Source organism: Amphiprion ocellaris, chromosome 13, assembly GCF_022539595.1.
Source record: "Amphiprion ocellaris isolate individual 3 ecotype Okinawa chromosome 13, ASM2253959v1, whole genome shotgun sequence".
NCBI classification, from domain to species: Eukaryota; Metazoa; Chordata; class Actinopteri; family Pomacentridae; genus Amphiprion; species Amphiprion ocellaris.
The window spans coordinates 16823697-16839962 of record NC_072778.1 but is presented as its reverse complement, the minus strand read 5'-3'; the positions used below and the strand labels follow the sequence as shown (position 1 = coordinate 16839962).

General features: G+C 41.7%; 1 protein-coding gene across 6 annotated transcripts in view; it reads left to right on the top strand.

Annotated features, from left to right (window-relative positions):
• mid2 (midline 2) overlaps positions 1 to 16266 on the top strand; it is a 149939-nt gene that overhangs the window by 47182 nt on the left and 86491 nt on the right. The window contains exon 1 of one of the 6 annotated variants that reach the window (XM_055016617.1): positions 5930 to 6232. The exons of 4 other annotated variants lie outside the window; for them this stretch is intronic. The gene's annotated coding sequence lies outside the window, so the exon portion shown is untranslated. Of the gene's footprint in view, positions 1 to 5929; positions 6233 to 6318; positions 6459 to 16266 lie in introns of those variants that run through there. One more of the 6 variants, XM_055016619.1, reaches the window with a different exon arrangement.

Sequence of the window (16266 nt, the reverse complement as noted above, 5' to 3'; positions counted from 1 at the left end):
GAAATGTGTCGGTTTTCTTTTCTCTCTCTCTTACTTTTGGTAGAAACAAACACAGTGGTTCGTAGTTGCTCCTCAGACTTTGCTCTATGTCCACAAACAGCCCATGTTCGGCTCCAGCCTGTCTTGGTGTGCAGCCAGAGGGTGAAGAAGGCAATGTGACTATGATAAGAAAGTCTGAGCGTTCTCTCTGCTCAGCGTGCAGACACACACAGTCATTCAATGGACACAGCAGTATTTTATCAAACGGTGGTCGCTATGTCCGGTTTGGTTTACACTGCCAGCTCACATCTGGTCTCCTCTCACCAATGTGACACTAATTTGACCTCTTTACTGTCTAAATGTGAGTATCCATACCAAACCAGGAATTTAAATAAGAATTTATCAAGTCAGTAATTCTACTTAGGGTAGTACATCTACAAATATGACTGTATAAACTTCAGTCCTATACTTGAAGAGCTTTTAAAGACTCAGAATAGTCTCTATTTTTCAAATGCAAAGAAACAACATTCTTGTCCTTGTGGCACTTATGAATTGTTTTTTTTTTCTCTGCGTAGGATGCGAAAGCTGAATATTTGCAGCCCGACTCCGTTGGTGAAAAATATCAGATATGAGGTGGCGAGACTAATGGAAAACTGATGGTGCGATGGCGCACCCAGCAACTTGTTTGTTTATGCCCTCTGTGCGTTTATTGTTCTGTTTTTGTGTAATTCTTTTGTAAAAATGGGAATTAGATAGCTAGAAGATACCACTTTTAACATAACTATGCAACAAAACTGTTGTTGCAGTACTACTGTTGTGTTAATGATACATTTGTGCCAAATGAAAGAGAAATGGTTGAAAGTATTCACAGTGATGTTAGATGTCAGTAGGTTAATAATGGGCGACTGTAATCAAAGAAATAATGGTTACAGTTGATTAAAATTAAAATAAAATGACTGCTACTGAACAGTTCATATATATACACACACCACAATGGTTAGAAGCGCATGCGGGCACAGAATACTAACTACATCACATCTCCCTCTCCTGAGGTTTCTGCACTTGGCCAAAGATTCCTATGTTCTGAAGGGAACAAAGGCTTTTTTTTTTAATGTCTGTGAGTGAGTGTTTTTCCTGATCACTTTGTGTTACTGCAGTACACAGACAGACTAGTTCTGTACAATAAGTCCCTGATGAGCTGTGGGCTGGGAGAGGAAAGAGGAAGAGAGGAGCTGATGCACATCCTCTGGACACACACTGTTCAGTGGTATTGGTGATTTGTCATGCAAGTGTGCACTTCGGAGTGCATGAGTTTGTGTGTATGTGTGTGTGTGTGTGTTCAACAGGCACACACACAAGCATTGTCAAGTGCTGCTGCTGATGGTAATTTGATATGTAATATGCCCCTTGCCCGGGCCACAGCAGCACAATAGTGAGGCCAAGTCTCCAGTGGCTAGTGTGTTTACTGTCAACAGCAGCCTCAGTCCTCCAGCTCGTCCTAATTCTGTCACTGGCCCTTTGCCTTTCATATGGATTCATCACTGTTTCTATCATGTCTTTGTTTTCTGAGAATCCCCTTTGTTTATATACAGTCGAACAAAAGTGGTTTCAATTATTTTTTCTTATACATGTGTATTAATATCAGTGGCATCAAGTGGTTGTTTTTGTTGACAAACAAATCAGCCATTTTCGAATGGAAAAGCTTTGTGGCCGAACTTTTGTGTTCAGATCACAGGAACCGCCCACTAAAAATCCTGAACCTCAGGGCTGTTTTGGGGCATAGAAAAGAGTGCCTACTCAGGGGTAAAAAAAACCCAAAAACCCTGGACTCTGGAAAACTGCTGTAAGGGGCTCGAAGCTGATTGGTTCAACTGTGAGAAGACAACGCTGATTGGCTAAATTTGGAGAGGACAACAAGCACCATTGTTGTCTGCCCTCTTGATGTCCTCATCTAGTAGCAGTCTAACATTGTCACGAACAACATAAAGAACAGCTCATAGAATTGCAGTAATATTCATTAGCTGCTATCGGTAACTGTTTTGACACACAACATGGATGTCAGTCGAGACTTTTTGATCCTGGCACACAACAGAAACAGAAAAGCTAATAGAGCCAATTAGAGGGAAATTACTGTAAGGCTGGGTGAGAGAACGATAGTCATATGTACCAGCAAGAGACACTTCATCAGTAGCAATTAAAAAATATTCCAATAGAATGTTCGATAGTTTCACTTAAATGCGTCAGATGCAAACTACCATGGGCACAAAATGAAAATTGCAAAGTTTGGTCACATGAGCAAACCCCAGATGTCCTACCACCATGGTTCTGAATAGTTTAACATACTGTGATAGTGGAGCCTCTTCACCATCCGTTGTTCTCCCCATTGATTTCCATGCAGGTTTCGCGAAGTGCGCTAGTCCGTGGTTGTCTGGGCCTCTTGTTGCCCCTGTGCATGCATAACGAAGAAACACCCTCCAAGGACTGATTTACTTGTCAGACTGCGTCTTGGATCTCTGTCCAGTGATACCTGATCCTGGTCAGCCACTTGGAACCTTTACTTCAACATGGTGCAGCGACTTCACCCTGGTCGCCCTCTGTGCACCCAGTGACTCAGAATCATTGTTTTTCATATTCGTGTTAACATTAAAATTAATAACTGTGTTCAATGATTTATATAAAGCAATTACACTGAAATATAGGTGGATGAATCCAAAATAAACATATCTTTTCTGCTGATCTCGATTAGAAATATATGTTTTAAAAGAGCAGTGAATATAGGTATCAGTTGAAATGAAACACTCTAATTTTTAATGTTCCTGTCAATGTTTGTGCCATCTTGTGCCTTTCCTGAGGAAAGCTTCCTCATGATTACATCTCTGTTTGCAAATAGTGTTTTAGTAAAGTTAATGGAATCCCTATTACAAGGATAATTTGATGTTCTGTGATGAATGAAGCAGCTGCACATAAAAGTAATATATAAATTGGTAACTTAAGCCTGATATTGGGTTCATTCAAACTGTAAAATAATACATCAGCCAACTTGTGGTGAATTCAGTATTATGTATATGTAGGTCCTGTATGTCACTGACATTTAATGGTCCTGACCTCATCATTTCCCACAGTGAAACGGCAAACCCAGCACTGCAGGGATTGAGGATAGTTTCCTTCTTAGGGGAAGTTCGATTTAGAAGCTACATGTGCAAGGTGGTTTATGAGATACAGTATGAAGAGACTCTCCAGTGGTGGCAGCAGCATAAGACGACACACATGTAGCTTTCAGGCAACAAGTGTGCTATCTGATGGCTGACCAATGGCTTAAGTCACATTCAAAAGAGTGCAGTGTAATGCTTAGTAAGAGTATGTCATGTGAATGTAATGGCAGGCTCAAGTTCACTATCTTCAGTAAGTTAAAGGCTTTACTTTATGACTGAAATCCTAAGACTAATCCATTTTTATCAGCTGTATATCTGCTGATATGGTTGCTGTAATCACAAAGCAGCATGATACAATGCAAGTGACTCAGAGAAAAATAAAGAAACAGGCTTCTAACAAAACGTCAATAGCTATCCCCCGACCAATCGCAGCGCAGGAGAAAGGAGCTGCTTTGTACACACTCTGAGTAAACATACATTAGTACCGTCCAACCCACAAATTGCTGAGTTCATTTAGAGTGCTCAGCGTTGAAGCTGCAGATGACAGCCAGTTACACAAAATTCAGATGTTCAGTGTAGTCAGTGAGTGAAGACAGCACTGATGGATGCCTGAGGCTGAATCCAGGCTTAGTCTGTGCAGTCAGTCAGTCAACCATTCTGCCAGGCTCAAAGGGTAAAAGACCTATTAACTTCCAAAATACCCTCGCTGGGAATTAAAGCAATATTCACTTGTAGCTCCTCTAACCACATGCTCAAGAAAGAGTGTGCTTTTAACAACTTCACATATAGGGCAGTCATGAAAAAAAGGAATTGTACAGTAATCTACATCACGCTTATGACATTAAGTACATGATAATCATTTGCAAACAAGTCAAACTATATACATTTGCAGATTTTTGTTTGTAAAATTATAAGTGAGTCTTTACTGTCTTCTCGGCGTGATGGATACCGTTTTCAAAGGTGCAATTTAGGTTGGCCTCTTTGACCAAGCAAACAAAATGTGATGTTTGTTGGTTCTGTAATCAAACTAAAACACTGTTTGACCTGTTTGTCAGGTAATACCACCTTGACACCGCGGTGCTTTTCCAGTATCTTGATGAAAAATAGGCCGAGCACAGAGACAGATGACAGGTAGGCTCTATCTTAGGGTGCGGAGCAGATCAGCAGAACGATTTACGCTCTGGTAGGTCAGCACTGCTGCAGTCAGGAAGTCAGGGTTTGGCAAAGAGGTAAGGCACAAACGGTTATCAAGACTAGAACAGACCCGGCAGCTGTGTTTGCAGCTATAGCCAACACAGGGAAACATATACATACAGTAAGCAGTGAGCTTAAAGGAACAGACAGATGCTCAGATGCTTTGTAGTATCTTTTGTTGACAGACGGAGAGCACACCTGCTTGTCAGGCCACACCTTGTCTGGCGCTGTTTACCCACAGCAGCCTCCCTACTGTGCGTCTGCATTAACGAGGCTGCTGCAGCTCTATGGGCTAACTTTGCACTCTTCATCTCCACTGTAGAGATTCAAGGAGGTGCACAAAACAGCCTGTTAACGGCGAGTTGTGTGAGCTCCCTGCAGCTGTCCAGAACCACAGAATTTAAATTTAAATGGGCGCTTTCAGTCCGTTTTTTTTTTTTCCAGGTAAACCGAAATTAGCCACCATGGCAAATCATCAATAATACATTATTCTGGCTATTTTTGCACCATTTCTTTTAACACAGGGCAACCTCAGCGCATGTGGAGAGCAGTGCATGAGGGTGAAATGTTAATAAAAGGAGTGTGAGGCCAGACAAGTGCAGGGCAGGGCTGGCAGAGAGCAGCAACAACATGCTGGAGTAGTCTGCTGGAAAACTCTGCAAAACCACTTAACCTTTGCATTGTTTCTGCACACACAGACTCACACCAAAGCAGCAGAACACACACCTGCAGACACAGGCGGCTCACTCAGCTCTCCAGAACAAAGTTAAAGCGATTCTCTGGCATATTTTGTTCCACATCTCTCCAGTATGTGAGAGAACCTGTAGGAATGTGATAGGAATGTTTTAGGGGGAAAAAGAGGGACAAATAACCTGCTGTTTAGTAAAAAAAAAGTGTCATAAAAGAGTAAAATGCACAGGCTTTACTTGGAACACACACACACAGAATCACGTAATGAATCCAGGATATTAAAGTGTGATATCTCCATTAATATAAACCAATTTTGCTCAAGTTTAAATCTATGAATATTCTAATTGCTGCCTTTGGGCCTTTTTTTTTGCAGTTGAATGTGGTACCACTTAGCTGTTTTACTTACTGATAACAATGAGCAACGCAGGATATTTAATATATCTGAGGCCTGCTTTTATTACCCGCCGTTGCATCATTTCTCCAGAATAAGAAATGAAGAATGATTAATTCATTCGTCACCGGGGCTGGAAAAACTAATCTGTAACTGCTTCTGTAGAGGTGAATGTTGTGACCTCTCTGTGTGACCTCTGAGCATTTCACTAGTGTTGGTTGCTAGGTAACAAAGTTAACTCTGCCCCATTAAGTCAACACTTATTATCACCTACTTTGCCCTTAGATTGAGATATGATTGCCCAATAAAGTGTAGAAATAAACTGTGGCTAGTGGTTTGCTGATGAATACGCACACATGCACTAGTAATTGGGTTTCACTGGTGGCACTGGTGTCCAGAGCTGCTCAGTTCAACGCAGTGAAGCTTCTATCTGCTGGCTTTTGCTTTTTGCATTGTATGGGTAGGAGGAGCCGCTTTCCTGTGATTGTCTGCCTCCCTCCCTCCTCTCTCGCTCTCTCTCTCTCGCTCTCTTTCCCTTTCTCATTTTTCCAAAGTTGAATATTCCGCTTGCCTGGGAGCTGTCGCCAGCGGAGCGGTGTAACCCGACTCACACTGAACGCACCAGGCTGGTGTATTCTTTTTTTTTCTTCCTCCTTTTGCGCTGCGCTGCTGCTTCTTCTGCTGCCGCTGCGCCTTTTGGATCAGACGCGGAGAGAGAAGGAGTCCCGGCTCTGTTCAGCCTCTTTTCTGTCCAACCCTCCTGTGTTTTCATTCCGGGGCTACTTTCAAGATGACAGAAGAAAAGAGTGTTGGGCATGTAAAGCTGGTAGGTGTCTGAAACCCCTCCCCTCCGCGCTCTGAGGTGTCTGGCTGTGTTTGGTGGGGTTCAGGGTTTGTGGCAGACGCGCCGCGGGGGTGAAAGAAGCGCCCGGGATCAGAAATGGGAACCCGGGTGGTTTTTATTCCCACCGTCCACTGGGATTTCTCTTGACGTGTGTTGCCTTAAATTTTTGGACATGGAGCCGATTGTAACACGCATGAACATGTCCGGGGTAGGATATCAAACTTGCGCTTGGGCAGATTTTCTCCTATGTTTGGGAAAACACTGAAGACACGCGGATCTACAGCTGATATGATCATGTAGGGACAGAGCGTAGAACAGGAGGTTCTCCGACTGATGCGCGTTTTGGTGGCGAAACATTGCATTTATATAGTTTTGTTGTTGTTGTTATCGGAATGATCCAGTGACGTGTATTGACAGTGAACCTCATTTATAGTTTGTTTCATAGTCCCCTGTAACTCCTATGAGCGCATAGCACCAGCCTGCGCATCAGACTGTTGTTAGAATGATTCAGCTGAGAGAATCATGTGTTGCTGTCACATTGCTTATTTAAGGAGGTTCATAGGCTCAGCTGGAGAGCAGTAAACTGGCCATGAAACACACACACTTGGGATGTTTACAGCTTATCTCGGTTGTGTTTAGAATTATATATACATAAGGGTCTTTAAGGCATCCTCATTTTCTCCAGATCGGCGGGTTTCCTACAGAAAAGCAGGATTTGCTGTCAAATTTTTGCTGAAGTTGAGACTTTGATACTTACTAGTGAAGTTGATAGGAGCAGATTATTACTTTCTTTGAGAATATCACTAAACTTCCTGTATTATTATGACTTTTGATTACATTTTAATCCCTTTTCACATTTTTAGAATTCCTGAAGCCACAACAGTCTAATGTATATGCTATTTTTATTCCACCTTAAAATCAATGAACTGACTTAAGAATCCAGCTGATTTCTGCCTCTGGGTAGCGTTGAACTGAGCCGCTGCACGAGAATTGATATCCTGTCAAATAGTGATGAGATGCACAAAGTCATCAGCAGAGTGTTGAAGTGTCACTACACATAATTCATCCCTTGCGGTGCCGAATGCCAAACATTGAACTCGGCAGAGTTCTGATAATCCTGCTGAGCTCAGCTGACAGTAAGAGGAAACAGGCTTGTTGTTGGGCTGCTTTGAAAGCCTCTGTATGCCGGTTGTGTTGGCCAGCATTAACAGGGAAGGTCACCACTGTTGTTATGAGATGACTGTCTGGCAGGTTGGACGTCTGTAGTAGTTTGTGTTTTTTTTTTAATGCTGCTGTAACCTTTAACCTAAATCAGCACCTCTTTGCTGAATCTTAAATCCTGTTTCCAGATCGATAGTCTGCCTGTCTTTCTCTCTCTCTGTCTCTTCATCCCAACTGTTTGAACAAAGCAAAATCGCAATAAGGTGGAATAAAAAGCACAAACCCAATTAGCAATGTGCATAAGTGCACTGCAGTAGTAGTAGTAGTAGTAGTAGTAGTAGTAATGGTAGTAGTAGTAGTTTACCCAGTTCTGTTTTTAAAGCCTGGGAGCTGACTGTCTCATACCATTACACAACATGGCTCATGAGGCTGATTACACATCAGCATGCTCATCTTTGTTTCCGATTCAGATAGGCAGAGTCATTGCTCTGAGCTGCTGCTTTTACCTTCAAATGCCAAACATTCGCTTTCCTATCTTTGCTTTCCTGTGATCTCTCCCTCTTTCTCATCCTCCTTCCCTCTATCCCTCTCATTCTCTCTCATTTTTCTCCCCTCTCACTTCCCTTTCCATCCAACTCTCTCTTTCCCTCTGTGAAAAAGTGGGTGTTGTTCCCTGTCGGTGCCCTGAGGCAAATCACAAAGCTCCCTTTTGTGTCTGACTGTTTACCTGCGAGTAACCTGTGTTGCTTGACCTATTGTGCATGAATATGTGTCTATTCATTGAGCAAAGCAAAGGGATTAAAAGAAAGTAGTAGTTTTTTTTTTTTTAAAGCCATTGTCATCCAGTGATGCAGGGTGTAAGACTGAATTTAATGGATCAAAGGAGGTACATTTACCATTACTTATTAACACAAGGTTTTAATCCACGATGCCTTGTAACAGTCATGGTTTGGATTGCAGAAAGTTTGACATTGCTGGTAAAAATATTGCTACCAGAGACTTTGCTTGTTATGAAGAAATGCGAAAAAGAGCTGAAATATTCCACTAATAATACACTTTTCCCGACTTTTTGTACAGTAAATGCAACAATCTCACCATAAGAGGGTGTTAATGGCACTATACAGCAGTTCACTGAACTGAAGAAAACAGCAGTAGACAAGTCTTTACCTGTTACAGGGCTGACTGCTTCAAATATAAATATGATTGCCCTCTGGTTATGTTTTCAGTCAGTTATTTGTGAACGTAAGCATATGTCGGTAAGATAGATTTGAAATTTTTTTATATATTTCATATATATAGAAGTCCTCAAAAATCCTTGAATACTGGACTTAAAATAAAATCTCAGCTTAGAAACAAGTCTACATGTACTCCGAGAGAACTTTCTTTTCATCTAGATTTCAGAGGTGGCATGAGTCCTATATCTACTTCCAAGTGACATTAAAATGTCTTGAAGAGTCTTCCGTTTACCTTGAAGAAACTTTGATACCTTCAACCTGTCAGTCTGAGGTTATTACAGCTGCCAGTAATATACTTACAAGCCTCATGACAGCAGCAACTGGCACCTAAATGCCATAGTGTGTGCATGTGTTTGCACTGAGGTGGTCAGTTTCATGTAGTCGAGGCACATACCAAGAGAAGCCACGCATCTGAACCCCTGACGTTTTAAAACCCCTGCCCTCTGCTCCACGCCTCACCATTCGTCACGGTGTTCCAGCTTTCCGCAACAAATGTAGAACACAGCAATTCCACTAATTCTTCTCAACAGTTCAAATAAATCATCCCAGCAAGCAGACATCCGTTAATAAGCTATATGTTCCTACTCACCCTGTTTCTGCAACATACAGATAGTAAATGAGCAAGTAAAAAAAAAAACACACACAAACTAAAAAACTGTTCTGCATTGGCAAATGTTTTACCTAAATCAGGCTTTGGTTTAAATTTGCTGTTATGTTTCATAGTTTGTGTTACTGTAGTAAGGTGAAATACCATCTCTTTTTTCTTCTATGTTTTATATTTGTAGTAATTCCCAAGAGGACATGTTTTTATGATGAGTGCAGAAGCGATGGTTTGGGAGCACTGCAGTAAGCGTAGTCACAGTATTGAATGCTCTTCAGGGTGCCATGAGGTGTATACAGCAAATGCCAATGCACACGCACTGACAAAAACTCTTTTTACAAAATACATCTACACATTAACGTAGAAAAAAGTGCAACAAAACCACAGGGATCTCTAACAAGCAGCTATGTTAAATGGAAAGTGTCAAAACAGCAGGACCCTATCCAGACACTGTTTTGGAAGAGACACATCCTGTTGATAGTTGTGTATTAAGAATAAAAAAACTCCTCCCCTCCTCTTCCAACAATAAACTTACTTCTAAGAACAAACTGATATGCATGAGGAAGAATTTACTATTACTGGCCACCTACTTCTTTGCAGCCGCTACATTTCTTCACATTATTCATATGCATTAATGCACATGTGAAGGCGGCGGTGATGAGTTCTGAAAAGTGGAGCGATTTAATGAAACCAACAGATTGCTAAGTCTGACTGGGGATCATTCATTAGAGGAAATGGTTTCTATGTGATATAGCATTGATCAAGGGAATGAATGTGGGAGTTGACGCAGACGTTGCATGGATGGATGTATGGTGTGGCAGATTGCCTCCTGTTTTTGTCTCCAGACTCCTTTGATCTCTTCATTGCGCTGAGTGCAATGAAGGTCCCTGCCAAGAGAGGCATAGCCTGTCTCCCAGATACATTTGCACTGCATGTAGATCAGCAAAGACTACTCATGCGTGGCACCCCACTGCTAAACTTTATCCCTCTGGCCAGAAACAATGTTTATGTGATTTTATGCTTATGCTGGTTGGGTGTTAGAATTCTGTCTGCACCATGGTGAGTGCTCCACTGTGTTGTTGTTATATCTTAAGCAAGTGAGAACACTAGTGCCAGGGAAAGCTATTGTTATCTAGAATTCTGCACAGGTGCAGTGCTTTTGAAACAAAAAGACAATATAGGAAATTATTGTGTCTACCCCACCAGAGTTGGGAACAGTTTTGCTGAAATATGTGCTCCTCAGGCGATCCTGTTTGTTAATGCTGAGCTTCGGTGCTCCACTCCACTGTCTTCATTCTGCTTACTGTGTTCCGGCAAGGATCAATGGATATTTGCTTTGGCTGGAGGCGTCCTAGACTTAAGTTACTTTGCATTCAATTTGGTCAGTATTTAACAAGTTGGAGCTGCAATCCAAATGTTGTGCTCATTCGCCTCATCATCTAATCCATGTCCCACAGGTTGCTGATCAGTCCTGCCGCCAACTGCTTCTCTCAATAGATCCTGAGCGGATGTTTTACAGACTAATATCTTAGGTTGCTTGAAATATAAAGGTATTGTCATGCCAAATTCTGCATGCTGTCTTCTGCAACTTGGAGGGCCTCGTTCTGTCTGTTCTCCCTCTACTGGCAGGCAGTGTCCTAGATCATCTTTTCTTCTGCTGTCAGTCATTGTACAGAGGTGCAAACCTTTACAATTACCCCTAATTCCATTGTGACGTGTGCATGAAGACCCGATTACTTGAAATCTTTGTGTGGTGGTCTGAGCTGAACTAAAGGAACTGTCATGGCCTTATCTTGTGTTGTTAAAAACTCTGGCAGCAACTGAGGAGGCGGCCAATCTTCAGCCACGCCAGTTAAAAGCCAGCTGCCTGTGAATCCAACAGCAATACACATGTTTCCCATGATCTCACCTGCTGGCACCAGTAGCCGGGGTTCAGGCCCAGTTCTGACATCATGGTGTCCACACCAGAAGCCTCTCTGTTGGTTAGATTGTACCACACCTCTCTCTAAGTGGTGTGACCTGGGGATTGTTCAACATCGTATATATGTATAGTAGTGTGAAGTTTTTAGGTTTGCGGTGTTGTTGATTTTTTTTTTAAAGGATTATCTTCATATAATATCAAACATTCCTGAATTTGAATGTCTTTAAAACAGACTTCCACCTTGCTTCACATATCACTGCTTTAGAAAATTGTTTTTGCAAGCATTTCCAACTATAATGGAAAACTGTAACACTGAGTCTCACTCTCTTTATTTCTTGGTCATTTAACAGATGTGTGTTGCTTGCTATAATGAGCATCCCCTTTCCCCAGCACAAGCCAGGATGCAGTTGTGATAAAAAATAGAGGGATTGGGCAGGGAAAATGCAGGCAGAGGAAGAGAATTAACTATAAAGAGACAGATCGAGAAGGTAGGTGTACACAGGAGGAGGCGTGAAAAAAGATTTTTGAGCTCCAAGGGCGTTTGGAGGATTCTGGGGAGGGTTAATAGCTACACGGATCAGAGAGCAAAGACAAGTCAGAGGGTTAGAGAAGGAGAAGAAAAATCCATGACTGACTCATGTACTCACATATAGACACATACAGGCTTTCATCATACGCACTCATCCACCCAGCAGGCATTTTTAAGAAACACCTTCCGTCTTTAAGCAGCTCTTTTCCTCTCTTTCTAGTTGATAGGTGAGTTACAGTGATCTTTAGGACTGATATTCTCTTAAGACCCTCTACTATGCTTAGATCAGCTGTCCGCGCCTGCAGCAGGTTATATTTTGACACAGTTAGTTACTTAAAACATAATGTTGCTCCACTGACGGTGGCCATTTTATCCAGACCCATCAAAACTGTGAGTAGGAGTTCCTGTGAACTTGCCGCTAGCAAAAAGCCCTTAGACTGAGTTCTTTTCTCAGTCTCCAGGCCATCGGTTCAGTTCAATATTGATATAGCAGTAGGCATTGTTAACCTTCACAATTATTCTCTTTGGTTTTGCAGTGCCCTGGGGACTGGCTATTTTTAAAAAGCCGGCAATGCTGGGCAGCTATTGTTTAACTAACAACCTATTGATTCATGTCAGCTTCAGTTGTGGGGCTGTGCCGAGGACAGAGTGTGTTTTTGTTTTCACAAACACATTATTTAGAATATTTTAGAGAGCGGGTGACAACTAGTTCCATTATAGCCCCAGGTAAATGCTGCCTTTTAATTGTAGACTTTCACATTAGATTTTTTTGGATTCTGGCACATATTGGTTTTGTTTTCCTCAAATATTTTTTGTTTTTTTTTAAAAGGCCAATTCAGTTATTGTTTTTACCAATTCTACATTATATATGATATTAATATCACAATGTATGAGCAGCACTAAAAAGTCAAGAAAGAGTGAATAGAGGGAGACAAAACACAAATGTGGCCTTTGAGGGCAAATAATTGGCTGACATCTTGTGTGTTTTTCATATGTAACTCATTACTAGATGTTCACTTTGTGTGACTTCAGAAAAGAATCTTATTGTCAGGGAAGTTGTCTGCTGCTTAAGTTTAGAGTGCAAATGTGTTTGCAATGTTTATAAATTTCATATCGCAGCGTGATTGGTACTAGAGCAGCAATCAGCAAGCTCAGATTTGCCTTTTGACAGTTGTGTTGTGTTATACACACAACAAGTCTCATATCAATACTTCACGAAAGGTGGGAAAAAAAAATGCAATCCATCAAATGGCTGTCTGAGCTCCTCCATCCACCACTGACAATAATATGGTTTCCCATCTCGAGGAGGAAGAAACGATTGTTTATCATTGATAAATAAAGCTAATCGAACAAATAGAGCTGCAGGCCGCTGACATTTCGGCGCATGGAACGTGCTGAGCCAATCGAACAGCAGCCAAGCAAAACAATGGCTCCAACTGTCCCCCCTTGAAGGAAATGCCAAACATTACTGTGCTGTATAAATAGAAGGCTCTGACTTTGTAGAGCCAGATAGAGGACAGGAACCCCCTCCCTGGGGTCACGCTGATGGCAAGGTCTCCCACCTCTCCTCCCCCTCTCCACCGTCTCTGTCTTTATTGCTCTTTTTCTTTTTCTCCCCGAGTGTGTGATCTATTTTTGACCTCCCTGAGATTTTATTTTTTTCCCCTTTGGTTTGCTTGTGTATTTTTTATCTCTCCGTGTCTTTCTCCCTGACACCCGGTCACCATGAATAACTGAACAGCCTAGTAACACTTCACAAATGCCTCCTGCTTTATTAATGGTGCCATCTACTACTGTTGAAGTGGCAAATAGCCCTCCTGGATGTATGATGTTGTGGGAAATGTATGGACTTTGACCCAAGGTGAATGCTGTACTTAAAGCAAGAAGGCTGGTGTTTATTAGCCTTTGGTCAAGCAACCTGTTCTCACCACTGACAGCTCAGTTCAGTTCAGTTCAACTTAATGAGAATCTACCTTTGCATCTGGATAAATGCAGAACATGTAATGTACATTTGGGCACACGTGGTCCCACAATGTGCAGCCTGAGATGAGGCAGTCAGGTCTTTTACACCGAAGCCACACATATCAGAGTAAAAAATCCGTCTGGGGTTTTAAAATATTAAATCATCGATTTCATTTTGTCATTTCACACGTTTTTTTTTTTTCTGCCTCCACCCCCACTGAGAACGGGAGAGAGGAAGACAGAGTCATCCCCAAAACGAGGTTAGTTGCTCCATCTCTATGTAATGGGGTTATGGATGATTCAGCCGAGACAACTCCAACAAGTCTTTCATCTGTACTATCTTTTGTATCAGGCGTATAAATTTATTTCCCTCGGCTGGCAGGCTGCGCAGACAGTTTGGACGATTGAACCTCAGCTGCCGGTGGAGGCAGATTTAGGAAGCAGCATGCACATTAGGTAGCACGTACACACAAGGACTCACACATTCATTCACCACCGATGCATTCTCCGTTTGGCTCTTTGTTACCGTTATCTCAATCTTACCACCGCTGACTACCAGAATCTGTAGCAGCAAGAGTGCAGTTTCTTCTCTTCCTGAAATATTTTGGCTTTTATTTTGTAAAATTGCTGCAGTGAAAAGACAAACATCCCCAAACTCTACTATGTCAAGTCGTCAAATGCGTTGTAGTTTACGAGCACAGCCTATTTTTTTATTTAGTTGTTTTGTGAGACGTGTTTCTTAGTAAGGATTACTGTCGTATGGACAGTCAGAATTTTTCATACTATTCAGACCTCAGTATTGACCTGGGGATCTGACTCCTCTGGAATCAATAACGCAAGCATAGATGGCATCATTCACTAATACAGTTTGGCAAGCTATTGATGAAGTGGCTGGCACCTCATGGATCAGTTAGCCTGCTCATTTAGAGTACAAATACGATGCATTTAAAGTTGTCAGCTGTTTTTCGCAATGGGAAAACTTTCCAGGAATATGTGGTCAATCTTTATTCAGAGGGCTATTGTTTTCTTGACAGTCTTTCCAGTCTTCTATAGGTGCAGAGGGACCAAGAATGCAATTTCCCGCTGAAAAGATTCTCTTTTCGGAAGCTGAGAGTGCTGTTTATGTGGTGCGTAGATTGCTTTTTCACACGACACCGAGTAAATTTGCATATTTATAGAAAATTCCAGTAAAAGGTAAGCCATTAACTTGGTACCGTGCTTTTGTGCACATATATCCACACACAGAGTCAGATAAAAATATAGAAAAAATTAAGCTGAGTTGGTGTCAAGTGTCAGTAGATGCAAGTTTGTTTTCTGAAAGGCAAGACAATAGATTTCTCAAGTTCTGCAGTTTATGCTTTTTCACTCTGTCATCTAATTTTATGTTGTTTTAGCTTCATGGATGCATGTAGGAGAGTTGTTTTGCTCCGAAATAGTAGTTTTGATGGAGTTTGGTGGAGGCTTTTGAAACTGAATAATGATATGTCTCTTGCACAGTGTTCAAGGTGAGCTGGTTTTGAAAGTGCTAGTCAATATTGTTTGTGTATGAAAGCCAACTGAGTAGTTATAGGGATTTTTAGCAGCCTGAGGATCAAGAAGAAAGTAAAGTTCATAATTTAAACCTTTTCAAATATCGTAGACAGACAGACCAAGATAATAAGACTGACTTACCTAAAGAAAGAAAATTATATTTGTGTCTAAGAACAGCACTGGATCCATCTCTTAGTCAGTTTTAAACTAGTAATGTAAATGGATACAGTCCACACTCACATATACATGGTGTTCTTTTTTTCAAGCTTATATAGCGCATTCTTTCAACTTTAAATTCCAAAGCGCTTTAAAATGTGTTCCTTGCTTAGGTATTCAAACACACTCACCCACAAGTTGTGACAGAGCTGCCATGCAAGGTGCTAGCATCCCACTGGGAGCAACTTGAGGCTCAGCATCTTACCCAAGGATGCTTCCTTATCCAAGTGTATCCAAGTTCTATAAGCTAACTACAAGGAAGAGTGTATTTTAAGGAGAGGAACTACACGGAACAGTCCTCTTGCTTGCAGTCTGTGTGACCAGACTGATTGCCAGGGTCAGGAGGTTACAACCTAAACTCTTGCCAGTGGGTCCGAAGCCTTTTTACTAATAATGTTTTTACTTGTGTTGACTATTAGTGGCACTTCTGTTCTCCCCCTTTCCTCCTGTGCGCCCTCCAGCATGCTCAGCCTCGTCTAAATATCTAATAAGCTGTTCTGCCAACTTCTGATCCCGGGTTTGTTCTCACCTGGGCAAATGCACATGAATAATGGAAACAGTATGAAGTGAAGCAGGGGCATGGCTGCTACAGTGTTGTGTTGAGGCCTGATAAGGCTCTCCAGCACAGCAAAGGAGCCTCAGAGAGCTGATGAGACGACGTCTGACAGTATTAACTTTATTACCCACAGGCTGCCAAGCAGTAACAGGCAGAGGTATTAAGTAGAGGCTAAAGGAGAGGAGGTGTGTTCTATTCACTGTCACAACTCTGTGCAAATCTCATTTCAGTCTGCTTTCAAGTATAAATGTATTAAACCAATTAGCAAGTCTGGCTTGGCCTTGCGCTTGACAAGAATTGATTGT